Source organism: Nannobrachium achirus (genome assembly GCF_963921795.1).
Source record: "Nannobrachium achirus genome assembly, chromosome: 10".
NCBI classification, from domain to species: domain Eukaryota; kingdom Metazoa; phylum Chordata; class Actinopteri; order Myctophiformes; family Myctophidae; genus Nannobrachium; species Nannobrachium achirus.
In genome coordinates, this window is record NC_137819.1 from 7,900,335 (window position 1) to 7,916,053 (window position 15,719).

General features: G+C 40.9%; 1 pseudogene across 1 annotated transcript in view; it reads right to left on the reverse strand.

The window, feature by feature from the left end:
- Window positions 1–7,470: 7,470 nt before the first annotated feature.
- LOC308292384 (1-phosphatidylinositol 4,5-bisphosphate phosphodiesterase gamma-2-like) overlaps window positions 7,471–15,719 on the reverse strand; it is a 14,462-nt pseudogene continuing 6,213 nt past the window's right edge. The window contains exons 4-12 of the transcript in view: window positions 13,718–13,867; window positions 13,419–13,607; window positions 12,866–12,988; window positions 12,131–12,301; window positions 11,443–11,508; window positions 10,188–10,266; window positions 9,822–9,928; window positions 8,349–8,436; window positions 7,471–7,619 (exon numbers count right to left, since the gene is read on the reverse strand). The product of the transcript in view is annotated as a 1-phosphatidylinositol 4,5-bisphosphate phosphodiesterase gamma-2-like (transcript). The remainder of the gene's footprint in view (window positions 7,620–8,348; window positions 8,437–9,821; window positions 9,929–10,187; window positions 10,267–11,442; window positions 11,509–12,130; window positions 12,302–12,865; window positions 12,989–13,418; window positions 13,608–13,717; window positions 13,868–15,719) is intronic.

The window sequence follows — 15,719 nt, forward strand, 5'->3', positions numbered from 1 at the left end:
AACTTTATCACTAAATTTAGAATCTTTCCAAAGTTTCTTCACAGCCTCACCTGGGTTGATGGTGGGGTTCACTACAGAGAGTGCATTTAATGAAAGAGAATATATATATATATATATATTTTTTTTTTTTTGAAGTTTTGATTTATTTGGTGAAGTCATCACCTGAGATTGACGAATGTAGAATTTTGAAATTTTGTTTAGTGTGGTGGAGCGTCATGGTCCATTCCTTGCTTGACCTATGACCTTCGCCAGGGTGTCCCAGCCAGGGGGGACTTTTTGACTCCACAACAGTAAGGTAGGACCTCTGTCCTCATCATTTCCAGTAAGGTTTTATAACGAATATGACATTTCAGTATTTAACATTTCCAGGACGAGGCTATGAGATCTTATCAAAAGAAGATGTTGGGACAAGACAACTGTAAATATTAACAAAAATGATATAGGAACTCATGTGACTTGAATCCTCGTACTCACGAAAAATGATCCTTCGTCACAGATCATGGGAAGAGATATGGACCGTCTGTCATAGATAAGTCAATTAATCTGAAAAATAAAATACACATCAGAATTACTTGGAAGTTAAGACCATTGTGTGTATTTATGTATAGAAAGGTTTGATTTGTTTTAGATATACATCACCAAAGGACACGATTTGTGTCGAATTGTAATAAGTTTGTTCTGTTAGGGGGGGGCAGATTTAAACATGGTTAAGCAAAAATGAAATATATATATATTCTGAAATAAAATGAGATGAAAACAAAATGAAATATGTAAATATGAAATCAAATATGAAAGAAATAAATTAAAATGAAAAAATATTAATTCTAAATATTAATTCTCCAAACAGAAATATTAATTCTCCAAACACATTCCCTCCCGTTTGCCACGGCCAAAAATATTGGGTGTGACAAAAATTGTTTTGTTGATGTTTGGAGAATTAATTTGTTAACATATGGTCAAATGAGAAACAGATGGTACAGAGGTACAGTAAACCTTGTGGATGGACAGTGATTCTGCTCACTGTCAGAGTTAGTGAGCTTCCAGGCCTGTGTGGGGGGGGGGGGGGGGGGAAGTGTTCCATAACATAGATAGGCTTTCCCAAAACAATAGTTAGCTGCTGAAAGCCTCTCTACTGAAAGTGTCCGAAACCCAGAGAGAGACTTTAAAGAAATAAAATACATAACATAATCATAATGTCATTCTTTTTTTCTTTTTTTTTTCATAATGTGTAATCTCGTATAAGTACAGTAGGGTTGTAATTGTGAAATTTGACTGAAAAAAAGTTTAAAATGGAGCCCAGCTATATCTGGGGGAGTAATCGAAGTACCTTTACTCAAGTAAAGAGGATAAGGGATTACCCAGAATAAACGATAGAAAGATAAATTAAAGGTCGAATAAGACAGGGCAAGGTTGAAAATAGAGATAACAATAATATTGATAATAATGATTATGGACATGATTACTGATAAGCCTCTCTTCCCTTGTAACAATGAGAAACAGATGGTGAAGTGTACAGACGTACAGTAAACACTGTGGATAGGACAATAATCATATACGGTACAGAAGTAGAGTGTATGGTTAGACATTAGAGTTAGAGTGAGCTTGTGGGACGAGGTCTACCATAACTGGGGGAGTAATCAAAGTGCTTTTACTCAAGTAAAGAGGCCTTTTTGACATTAGAACACAGACAGAAGGTTGAAAAATGGAAATAAAAGATACAAATATAAATAATAATAATGATAAGCCTCTTTCCTTTTTTTTTAACACATGGTCTGCAGTCCATGTGTTAAGAATGGATTTTGGCAAATATTAAATTAATTTAGGCATTGTTCCGTACTCCCCCACCTGCTACAGCTTCTCCTCCAAAGACAGGAAAAACCTCTGTCTTTCACCTTACAATAACCACAGCTTTTCTTATGTGATTAATGAGTGTTGGGTTAAATAACATCGGTCAAAAGATTTCCATCCGATACAGGCAAAACCTCTGTACTGGGAATCCTCCAAAGACAGGAAAAACCTCTGTCTGGATCAAAATAAGTCCACTTCTCCTCCAAAGACAGGAAAAACCTCTGTCTTTTACCCTTTTTTTTAGAAACAGGAACAACATCTGATTCTGTGGACTTAATGAAATCTTCTGTTAATAACACCAACTGGGGACTAGCATCAACCGTGACCACCGGTGGCTATGTCCAAATTCTTCAGAACCAGGCAAACCCTCTGATTCTGGTAAACGTGCAAGGGAGTGAGGGAGTGAGGGACAGATGAGAGTAGGGCTTATCAGTAGTTTTTTTTTTCCCCTTTATGTTCTGAAAGGAATGAAACAATCTCAACAAGTCAGCCAGCGTTCAGTTGTTACAGGAAATAGTGTTTTTCACGACAAAACAGGAGGACAGGAGAAACTGGTTAAAATAAAATAAAGTCATCAGTCAGTCAGTCAGTCACCTGATCTGCTGATAATCAGTTAGTTAGTCCAAAGTCAAGTCCGTCCTGTCCCATAAAATGAAATAAATAAAGCAAAAATAATCCTGTCATTGATGAAAAAAAAAATACTTAAGACATTAGGGGCATGGAAACAGATTCAAATATATCCCAAGCGTTGGTTGTTATTTGAGTAATAAATTGGAATGAAAAAGACAAGGCATTAGGGGTCGTAACAAGAGTGAATGAAACCCCTTTTGAGTGGTGGGAAGACAAAACAAGCTGGAATAAAATATCATAAAAGATGTGTTATTAGGAGCATCACATAGAAACATATTGAAATAAACCCAAACGTTGGTTGTTATCAGTCCTAGATTGGACTTGGAAGGCAAGTGGATTTAGTCATAATAAGAGAGCCCTTTTGAGAGAGGGAGAGAGAGAGAGCAAGGTCACACAGAAACTGAAATAGGCACCCTGAGACTGAGAAGCGGCTCGTGGCCTCTCAAGGTGAAAATAAGAAAAATGAAATAAAAACATAGATTATCGAGCAATTCCAGCAATCCCCTCATAGTTTTTTTTTTTCAAAATAAACAATAATAAACCATAAACCAAAATGTAAGCATCGGTCAAGCGAGCGCGGGCAAGCCAGCAAGCTAGCAGCATTTAAGCAAGATAAGCAGGCCCGGGGGAACAGGCTCTGACGCTCTGGGCAGTGTACCTATGATGCGCCCCCCCCATGTCCGTCCACCCCCCCCCCCCCCCCCCATCATGTCACGTTTCCCGAAAAGCAAGCAACAAAAACAGAAAACCCTATCCTCAGATTTTGAGTACATTAGCCACGTTCTCTTTATTTGTTCTCCATTATTGAGTGTAATGAAATAGTAATTTTTGTGAAATCGCCGAGGAGGGGACTCAGTATTTTGTGGGAAACTATATTCCATAATTTGCTCTGGGCCTCTTTTAACGAGCTCTGTCCTGACAGAGTCAGTGATTCGTTTTGGCCACAATGTGGGGTCATCAGATAGAGATAAAATGACCTCTGCAGTCTCTGTCTCACTGTCACTGTCTTTTTCGCCCTCGCCCTCCATGGGCTCAATCACTTCATGATCATCATCATCATCATCATCATTTTCACTTACGGCTTCGGGCTGCTGCGTTCCAGCAGCTTGCGCTCCAGAAGAGCCAGCCACCACCACTTCGTCCTGGGCAGGCTCGGCAGGTGGCTGTGGATCCTGCTCCATTTCCCCATGATCTGAATCATCATCCCCGGATCGCGGACCCGCCGGACCGTCACTGGTACTGGTAACATTAGACTCGGGGCTGGCGCGCGCGGCCGCTGCGGCAGCGCCACCGGTAAAAAAAGATGTCAATTTTGGATATGATATATGATTCCAATTTTTTTGCCCTTTCTTCCTTCTTCCTCTTGTTTTGCGCCCCACTTGCTTTCTTTCTGTTCATTTTGTTTTGTTGTTGTCTCCCCTCCTGACACACTGCCGACACATGGGTTGATGGGTAATTAGTAGAAATGTATTTTACTGTGAGGCGCTCAGCACACAATCGCCGCTTCTGAAGATAAGCACATGAATTCCGTAGCACTGCTCACTTCACCTTGGTTTGATTTTTTAGTTTCCCTTTTTTTTCATAATAGACAAACCGAAATGTAACCAGGGAAGGAAAATGGGATTAGAGAGGATTAGACAGACAATATATATCATAAATTTAACACTAATAAAAGGGTTTGTCAGTCAGAACTTGATTTCTTTTTTTTCAGAAGTCGTACTTAGTCAAAAGTAAACAAAATATAGTACCATCTGGACGTCCCCCAGGTCAAAAGAGTGTTTGTTCTTTTCGGGACATTGTAATCCAGAAAGTCGCGTAGCAGATCTACAAGCTCACAACGCGTCCCATCGCGTTGTGAAAGGCAGTGCCAGCCAGGTTCGGCTGGGGGGGGCATTGTCGAGCCCTTCAGCATCTTGAGGGGCATCCAGTGGCAATAATATCCGATTTCATCTTGAGTGGCATCCAGTGGCAATGTCGTAGCAGATCTACAAGCTCACAACGCGTCCCATCGCGTTGTGAGTGAAAGGCATCCAGTGGCAAATAATGTCCGATTTCTCCGCAGCTCCGCACATATCCATTGAAATGTTCCAGGAAATGATTGGGTCAGAGGGTATTAACATCTCATCTGTGTGGGTCCAGGTTTTACACGATAAAAACACTGCTTCTCGGAGCAGGGGGCTTTTTTTAGCTTGAATGGTCATGTTTCTTAAAAATGTTCTTGGGAGCGCTGAGATAAAAAAGCTCCTGTATTCAACATCTCATCTGGACTGAGACGGAATTAAAAATAATAATAAGACTAAAACAAAGACGTGTAAGCGTAACATGATCAAATAACCATAACTTCTCAGTAATCTGGTTAAATAAGATAGCTGAAAACCAGCTGTGTCGGTCTTATGCACTGGCCAAAACTTCCTACAGAACCAGGAAACAGAATGCTGGTCTGGCGGTGAAATCCTGACTTGACTTAATTCACAACAGAAGGAGTAAGAACAACTTCTGTTGTAGTGCAACTCAGGAGACTTGACTAACTTCAGGATGAATGCAAATCTTAATAAAATGAAGTTTTGTGCTGCCAACGTAAGACCCACAGTTCCGGACCAACGGCTGTGAGGTCTTCAAAAAGCGACGAAACAATAGACTAAAAACATTAAACAATAAAAACGCAGCTGTGTTAAGAGCTAGCTAGACTCTTAAGACAGCAGGTATAAACGTATGACCTGGGTTCTGTTGAATTAGGACAGTGTGTGAGAATGAAGCCCGCCTCTCAAGTCTCTGTGAGAGAAACTGTGTCCGGTCCCTGGTGTGGAACGCTGTGCCAGAGCCAACCCTGGCTGCCTCCATTTCGGCTTTCTTCAGACCGTTGTGAGATTTTATCGATATGTTGATGTGGGAGAGAGTCATCATATCCGAATTCCTTTCTCCATATGGGCAAAAATGGTGCAATTGTGGGGCACCTAGAAACAACCTGTTTCATTTCTTCAAACTCAAAGGTGTTGTTCCGTTTGTAAAAAGGTTGTTTAGATTTCGGCAGGTGTTTTCTGCCTCCCTGTGCATTTCCCATTTTGCAGCTGGTCGGGTAGGTGGAGGATGAAATAAAAGCTAGTTTGCTTGCCACCTCAGCTGGCGGAATAGACGTCCCATGGTAATTTCTCCGCGCGCAGGAGGAAAAAAACATGTGGGAGAGAGTCCTTTCAGTGATAATCCGTGGGAGTCAGGGGAAACATCTGATAATATCCTCGGCTGGTTGTTAACTGGTTCTAGCAGCGGGGGAGACAAAATGAGTCCAACAAAGTTGAGTCCCCAATATCTCCTCGGAGCTAATCCGGCAATCGAATGGGCCATTTGATGGAATTTTGGATCATATTCCATATGGATAAACCAGTTTTCCCCAACCATAATAAAGTACTCCACACACAAGAAATGATGAATGTCCACACCAGGGAATATGCGTTTTGTGTTGAAGTTTAGTCAGAGTTCAAAGTACTGTACAAGTAAGTACAGTATAGAGCATTTTCACCCATAGTATCTCTCTGAGTCACAAGCATAATGATTTCACAGATATATGGATTTACAGAATACATTAGTCACATTCTGATTGGACAAAGTTAAACATGACAAGTACAGTAGAGCAATGGATATCAGATGTTTTCGTGTTACAGGCACCAGTCGTAAGGGCAGATAGTATGTTTGGCGTTTTGTTATCCTGTGTCCTGTACATAATGACCTGATTGGCATCTCTCAGTGGTCATTCTCCTGCGTTAGTTAGTTGTTCAAAACATCATGACATTGACACTGAAAATGGTATCTATACCATGTTAAACAACAATAACATATTTTACTATCAGTACCACATTTAGCTTTATAACATCCCTGTCCAATGTTCGCTGATGTGATCCGTTGTTGTGTCACTGGACTGGAGTACGCTGTGTGATATTATGATCCACATTCCACACCCGTTTGTTCTTCTTGTCGAGTCTTCGATGGAATTGATTTAAACAAAGCAGAAGCTTCCGCGCTTTAACTACACACACGTACAGTATGAACTACAACAACGATACTGGGCGTGCAGCTAGCGATTAAAACAAAGTATTTGATACTGTTTCACAACTTGTTACTGTTACTTGAGTCTGGAGCCTGATTTATACTTGGCAGCTCGACGGTGTCGCGCACGCACCTAATAGCAGACCTACAAGCTCACAACGCGTTGCGTTGTGACTCAAATATCTACGTTTTAAAACATTTTGGCTAGAAATGGCAAAATCCTAGATTATATTCATACAATATAAGAATAATACAGGTCAAGGATCCTTAACTGAGAAGAATGAGATCAAGCAGGGACCCCCACTGTAAGCTATGTTAGACTACTGTAGGCTATATATAAAACTGTTATAGATTAAAACTTGTCAGAGACTTGTTTGACAGCACTATATCATCAGTGACATTAATACATTACTATGTTGTGTTTATTTGTTCACACATTATCATTTCTATTAATATGATGGATTTATGTTATTCATTATAATCCATGAATTATTATATTATATTATTATTATAAGTGTTAGTGTATTGCCTAATGTTCCCCTATAGGGTTGCTACTTGCTAGGGTTCAATTGGTTACTGTAAAAACTAACTATTAATATTTGGCCGCCTCACATAACTCTGAGGACCCTAGGGGTCCCTGACCACCTGTTGAGGATGTAATGATATATAATAATGATATACCATAGTATTAATCAAACAATTCTACCAGCCAGCAAGGAGTGTTCTCCCAGATTTCAATAAGTTGGGTTGTTAGACAGAGCCTAGTACTACAGTGAAACAATAAATTGTTTGGAAATTAAATGTAATGCATTTTTTGTAATTTTTTGGAGGGGAAATTTACATGGGCTTTAATATAAATCCTTTGCATTGTTTTGAATCGCACCGAATCGTGAATCGTATCGCATCGTAAGGACCAGGGGTGTATCGCGAAGTATTGTGAATCATATCGCATCAGTTCAGCGCCACCATGTGGCAACCAGCGGCCCAAATAGGGTAAGGGTCATAGTTGGAGGAGTCCACACGATTTCCTCTAGGGTAGATCCTACTCAGCCCTGTGTGGTTGTTCTGCAGGAAGCCTTTCTGGTCCTTCTCTCTCTCTTCTTTTTGGAGCCGTGTGCAAAGCACATGAGCTCCCAGTGCACAGCTTTCAGCTTTTGTCCCGTCTAGTGGGAAAAGGTTGTTTCGTTCAGTTCGAACAGTACCTTTTATGACCACACATGTTAAGGGAGGGGCGCTGTTTTAAGGCCAGGCCAGGCCAGGCACACACACACACACACGCACACGCACACGCACACACACACACATACACAGGGGGGGAACACATAGAATCAAAAACATAGATCTGGAAGTGCTCAAATTCACAGCTCCACTTCGAACCAAGGTTTGATTTTTTCTTTCTATGCAGGGTGCCTATGTTCCCTGGAACTTCGGTCTCGGCGAAGGAGCGGACCTCGCTGTGAGTGATCCTGGTCATTTCACCTACAGATGAGACCAATTGTGTGTATTTTAGTATGTATTCGGGGTGTTTTGCTAATTTAATGTATTTTTTGTATTAGAAGAAGCTTTCATGGCCAGGGTCTTTAAATACCACCCACTTCTACATGCTATCTCAGAGCTACAGGTGCAGACAATTTGTTTTTATATTTGGAAGCCTAGGACTTATACTCACAGACTGGTTGTTAGAGGGCTGTGCGTGTGCGTGTGTGTGTGCGTGCGTGCGTGTGTGTGTGTGTGTATGTGTGTGTGTGTGTGTGTGTGTGTGTGTGTGTGTGTGTGTGTGTGTGTGTGTGTGTGTGTGTGTGTGTGTGTGTGTGTGTGTGTGTGTGTGCCAAACTTGTCTTTGTCCTTGCTGTGGGACTGACAGTAGACCATCAGGTCTGACATCTCCTTGGCCGTCTCGGTCTTCTTGTAAAGTTGCTGAAGTTGGACACAACAAAGCAACCACTTCCTGTTAGCATAACATCTCTGACAAAGACTATACTGGTAAGATATTGTGGGGAAGACAGTTGGTCCATTCACATAATATTTACACAATGATATTTTTTGCAAAATAATCATCATTAATGCCTACATAATAACTACAAGACTATAGGGAAATAACAGTCAGGTAAGCAGTTTACCGGAATGCAGCCTTTACAATTTTACAATTTAGGTATTTGGCAGACGCTCTTAATCCAGAGCGATGAAACAACAATTATTATTATTTCACAATATTACAATATCACAAATCCCAGACAATTTCATAGTCTTATCATGATAACAATAATATTGATGTGCTGTCCAGCTCCGTCTAGTTTCTTTTTCATGAATTATTATTAAGGTTTTTGAAGACCTTGAACCATAATGCACAATTAATATATAGAGCCACACATGGACGAAATAAACAGCAGCTCAATAAAAGTAAAGCACCTCAACAAAATGTAGAGGACTGCTATGTTGAATCCTTTGTTATAAAGACAGCCTTTTCTTTGCTGTACTCCCTTTGTCCTGTTAAAATAAAAAGGACATTTTAAATAAGAAAAATAATACAAAAAACTATTTCACATAGCAGTCTTCTACTATCCTATGAACTGTATCGATACATTGGAATCAATGACATATTACTAATTTACAAATGCATTACAGATTACACTGGAGATTTCAAAACATTACAGATGCTAATACTACTGTACGTATACGGCATTGAAAACTAGCTGATAATCTATTCCAGCTAAAATCCTTAAAATATTTTAAGGTGACTTAAAATAATGGCCTGAAACTGAACCAAGTCATCTAGAATCGTCAGTCTAACAGTAGAATAACCAAAACATCAATCAGTATCAATTTTGACACAATATAAATGACCTGGCATCAATCTACATAACATGCTATCTAATTACATTTAGCCTTTGCATAAACCTGCAAGGTCATCAAGGCTATGGCAAGTGCTACAGTAAGTGCTATGGGCTAAGGTGGAGTCTGAAGAGGTGAGTCTTCAGATTACGGCAGAAGGCATGGAGGGAGTCTGCAGTTATAATCGCAATGGGGAGTTCATTCCACCGTTTGGCTAAAATCAATATAAAGACGCAAAAACATGTGAATTCAAATGTCACGGTGCAAAAATGCCACAAATGACGTGATGGTGGATATAGGATATGTAATACTAGCCACATATATACATGTTCACATATTAACTGCTGGTAATAGGAATGATAAATACTAGCTTCATGTTCACATAATAACTGCTGGTCATAGGAATGATATTAAATACTAGCCTCATTTTCACGTATTAGCTGCTGCTCATAGGAATGGTACAAGACCACCTGGTACCATTCATAAAGCTCCTCCACTGAGTCTGCTGCCAAGTCAAACTGCAGACTGTCATTCTCCACGTCCTGCAGAGTCATCACATGATCCTTCCTGTTCTTCACTGGAGAGAGAAGGAAGGAAGGAAGGAAGGAAGGAAGGAAGGTCAAGTTAGAGAAGGGTAACACTTCCTATGAAGCCCTCATATATAATCATCATTTTAAACATACTTATAATGCATTATAAGCACTCATAAATACTGCATTATGTTATTGCATACAATTCAAATGAATTTAGACTGTGACTGACTATGTGTTATGAATAATACATATTATAAACATAATGTTGATAATGTTCATAGCATGAGACAGAGATATACTCACAGTTGGGTACACGTTGGACCTTACACTTAGTGACGTCCACCACACCTTGACAGAGCGTACTCAGTGGGTTATGATCTTCCTGGTTTAATTACACAGCACAAATATGTCAACATGTTTGTTGAAGGCTTACAACGTGTCGTGATGCAACACATTGCGAGATTGTAGATCTACAAAATATAAAATAGGGCTTAAGAGGTTAATGAGGGTGTAGTTAAATTCATATCAATCTATCAATTAAGTTCAAATGTACAGTATACCTTTTGTTTATTCTCAGACATGGCATTGTTGGACACTTCCTTTATGTAGTTCGATGGGAAAAACAGCTGCAGCTTTCCGGGCTTGTGGTTCGCCTGATGACTACAACATTAAACTACAACATGACGTAAAGTTATTTCAGCTCCTGACCCGATCAGAAACCCGAAAATGACATGGGTCTCAGACTATACTGGTGCTGCTCTGAAGTGGCGGATGCTCTGCCAGCACATGAAGTGCAACTCATGTCAAGATAATAAGGTAATGGCAGCGAGGATGTCCACATCTTCATGCGTATTTTCATGCCTTGTCTCTGCAGTAGGCAGGCAGGCCGCCTCTATTGTACTTTGTGAGTGTTCTGTGAGTCTCACAAACTGCCGGAACAATCGATGCCAAATCTTTAGTGTGCGATGTTAGTAGGCCGCTAAGGCACCAATCTTTCACATGTTTTGTAATTTTTTTAAATATTTAATTTAAATTTTACAATGGAAGCCAAAGGATTAATTGGGCAAGGGTGAAACCTTGCCCAAATTTGCATTTATATTTCATAGTTACATCATAGACAACTGTCACGAGATACAGGCAACTGGCTCAGAGGTTGAGCATCACCTCACAGTAAAGCATCATGACATAGTCAGCAAAGAGATCTCGGTACTACTGGAATACAGTGCGCTGCTGAGTGAGTACGGTATGTGTGGCCTCACCATCCTTCAGTGTCTTTGGACACGTTGTGTATCAGATCTCCTTTCCTGAAGCTGAGCTCATCTGACCTCTGGGCCTGATAGGAGTACAGGGCTCTGAAAGTATTTGGAGACTAGAACACGGCCGGCACACACACACACACACACACACACACACACACACACACACACACACACACACACACACACACACACACACACACACACACACACACACACAGAGAGAGAGACACTCAAGAGGAGAATAGAAATGTATAATTAAATGCATGGTGCAGCACCATCAGTCACTGTTGTGTACATACCAGTGACGGCTCGGTTTCATTGGGGGCCACATATGTTGTGTCATAGAGAGAAGCACAGTCCTTCTCCTACAGGGACAGATCAGCAGTTGTGGGTGAGAGGTCTGCAATGCGGCTATTTGCCAAATGCAATAAAATGTGAGTGTCTGAGTTATTATGGGTGAAACTCAAAATAAATAAATAAAATAGTAAGTTGTGCGAGAGCCCCACGATTCATTGTGAACAGCTGTGCCCCGCTGGGGAGCTCACATACAGCTTATTTCCCCTTTCTTAAAGTGCCCAACCTCATAATCACACTATAATGCTATATAATAATTACAATGCATTATAAAATTATTACAATGTATTAGAACTATGATAATTATATTACACTACACTACAGTATGATCCTAGCCAAAAACTAAAAAAAACGTCGGGATGACCAGTATTATGACACTTGACCTTATAATTGTCATTATGAAAGTTTATAGTGTTTCACGATTGCTTTATAATGTGTTATGACAGTTATAATGTGTATGAGCAGCTGTGTCTGGGTGGGGAGCTCAAAGACAAGAAGGAGAAGTTACACCCGATAATCATCTCTAGCAGCTTGTTTTTTAAATGACTAATGCATTTAGGTGAGAAATAGGCCAAGTAGTTCCTCAAACTGTGTCTAGCATGCATCCTCCCTCCTCCTGCATACTGCACTCACCGTGCTGAAGCGTTCCACCAGTGCAGGGGTGACTGGGTAACGTAGTTTGGTTTTGGTTTTTCTACAGTGGCCTTTTCCTGAAATAGTTGACCAGCTCCACCAGACTGTCAAACTCCATGGTGGAGCCCAGGCGGTAAATGAATGCGACAGTGTTTCACCTTAGCTTCTCCTCTGAGCGACAACAAGAGTCGAAATATGACTCTAATATAACTCTAACCCTAAATTACATTGTTATTTGTACTACTTGAGTGATTAATACTGTGTCACATTTGTTGTGAATGTACCAATGGAATAGTCACAACAACATATATTATAAGATAATATACAGTTAAAAAGCATATGCTCACTTTCTTTAATTTGTTATAACTGATTGAAAGCAATGTAATTAAGGTGATATTTTGGGCATGTCATTGCAGGGGAAAATGTCCCCAAACTTTGCACCATGTTTAGAAGATCGCTCACAATGCAACGTGTTGTAAGCTTATAGATCAGCTATTTTTGAATATCCAACATACTGTATGGAATTGAATAGAGCTTAAGTGGTTAAAGGTATTTTAAAAAGTTCTGTTTTGTACTGGGAGAAGATTAATAAATGGCCAGCTGAATAAGGCTTTAAGTAGGTTATAGTTCTATGAGCTACACACACTGTGAATGTGTATCATCTACTGACAGACTCACTCAAAAGGTTCTCAGGGTTGAATGTATTGTGTCATAATAATGTACCACTGACTGTACCTGAAGGTGATGGCAAAGGAGTCTGTCTCTCCCTCTCTCTGTCTGATGAGGAAAGCTCCATCTCTGGGGATTGTCATCAGGTATTCCTCCGCCTGGCCTCTGCTCAGGTTACTGTAGAACCAGCTGCAAAACCAGAAACACCTAAATGCAGGTTTGTATGCGAGAGTGGGTGTATGACTGTTGTACATCGTCACTGTCTGGTCAAAACCTCTTAACTCAATTTTTGAAGTTTTTGATTCTTTGGCATAAATCAGGGCTATTGAACACCCTTTACATCTGAGTTGGTTAAACAAATATTGAACCAATGGAAAGTAGTAAAAAGTGATTGGAACAAAACCTCCTAACTCCACACTGTCTGCCAAACCAGCTAACTCCACCAGTTTGGCCAACTCTTTTGTGTGTGTGTGTGTGTGTGTGTGTGTGTGTGTGTGTGTGTGTGTGTGTGTGTGTGTGTGTGTGTGTGTGTGTGTGTGTGTGTGTGTGTGTGTGTGTGTGTGTGTGTGTGTGCGCGCGCGTCGATCAGTTCATGTGCGTGTGGTTACATAAGACTTACCCCTCTTTCAGATGAGGATCAGACTGAGGCATGGCATCTGTGAGACACAGTTGGAACTCTGGGTACACCATGGGGATGTCTTGATAATACTGGATCAGAGTGTAGATGTCTGGGAAGTAACGTTTAGGCGTCAGGTTGTATCCCTCTGGACCAGAGTGAATATGACAGCGATGGACACGCCCACTGCACCTATGGGAACATGACTATGAACACAAATAATCAGCCTGTGCCTAGGGCCCAGTTTGACATTAATACAGCCCTGTGTGTTGATGAAATGTGTTATTGTGCAGACTTGGTACCAGAATGAGAGAGTGTAGTCTGAGACAGATGTGTCACTCTCTCGGACCAAGAAGGCTCCATCTCTGCCTCCAGACTCCTGGAGCAGCCTCTCAGCCCCTCTGCCTGCCCTCTGGCACACGGCCGTGGAACCACGGCTCCCAGCGGTGGCGCTGAAATGTATAAGAGATAGGTAGGAAGTTGGTGTTTTACTTTTACTCTTAACAATTAAACAGATACTCAGGAATTTTCTGTGAAGAAAAGAGTTTTGATAATTGATCCAATATAGGGGGTAGCTCAGGGGTAGTGAAACCGTTATTAGAGCACGAAGGGTTCCCGAAGGGTTCCCAGTTCGAATCCGGGCTCCCCCTGTGTTAACTCATTTGTAGCCGATCCCGAGAATACTCGTGAAAAATACTTGAGTATTTAGAGTGCCGATCCCGAGTATACTCGCGAAAAGTACTGTATATGGAGTAACGCCGGTTCTCCTACCCTGTAGCCCGGCGGAAGGTCCTGACACGATCGGCCTTGCCGATTCATCATCATCACGGATCCACGTGCACAAAATAGTAATCCCATAACATGGAGGCCGACGGGGAATCGCATCTTTAATGTCCATTTTCTCCAAACAACACTTTTAAAGCCAAGGATGGCATTAGATTCTCGCTAATAAAACACATGTTGAAAGGCAACGATCCGCCATTACACAACCACATGTTGATGACGATCGCTTCCGGTGAATGACGTCATGACGTCAAACCGGAAGTGTTTACGCAATGGACTTCTGGCCTTCAAAATAAGACAATGGATGCGTATGGGATCCTGCGGGCGGCACGCTGGACATTTAACCCGTTCATGTCTGGAGCACTAAATGGGTTGTTAATGTCGAAGGGTCCTTGGGCAAGACTCTGAACCCCTAATTGCTCCCGGTGAGCAGGTTGGTGCCTTGCATGGTTTCCTCCGCTACCGGTGTATGAATGTGTGTGTGAATGGGTGAATGTAATGCACAATCTCTGTAAAGCGCTTTGGATAAAAGCGCTATATAAATGCACCATTTACCATTTATGATGAAAGATGAGATATCCCCCTCACTGCTTTACCTCTCTGGGGTCTTCAGGTTTGTCCTCCTCCTCTGCATAATACAGTTTTCCATTTGAGATCATACAGTAGTGTGTGTTCCAACGCTGCAGAGAAAATACAGAAGCCTCACTTGTTTCATTCTGTTATGGCAGTGGTTATTATCAAACTGTTTTGGTTTCACTACCCACTTTCTACAGATTTCTTAAACCGACTGAGTACCCCTTCACCCGACTACAACAGCTGCACGAGAAACCCATACTTTAGTAGTATATGATACTGTGCATGAATGATAAACCACCTTTTGAACATTAAAAGATTCATAAGTAATGAGGTGAAAGAGTGGAGGTTTGTATGTGTCTTTTTCATTTTCTTGTGTTTGAACTTTTCACTGTTTTACTGTCTTCTTATGTTATTGGTGACTATTATTGAAAATCAATAAAAGAGATTTGAAACAAGAAAGAGCTGCAATGATTATGAATCCCTGAGTAGAACTGTGGTCCAGGCCTGGAATTTCATCATTTTAGGGGCAAGGCCACTTGGCAAGACTCTGAACCATCTTTCCATCTTTGAGGGCACAAAGGCCAAATGCCAAGGTAGGATGGCCATCAAATAAAACAAGATTTTAATCCATTGAAAGAATTAATTGAATTTAAAGGTAACACTTTTATATGTAGAATATCTGCTGTGAAATAAATAAATGGGTATTTACAATCTGATCCTCAGGCCACTGTGGCCTCAGGCCATGCCATTTTTTGGAGGAGCACAAGGCCAAACTGAGGGGCAACAACGTCCATGGCCTTCATGGCCTCCCTGAAATTCCTGACCTGCTTTGGTCATAACATTTCAGTCCAGTTTTGATGTCAATATGTAAAAAAAAACTGCATAAAAGCAAACAGGAATTTCTTTCTATTCAAGGTCTTGTCAAGGTTTTAAATATACAGTATT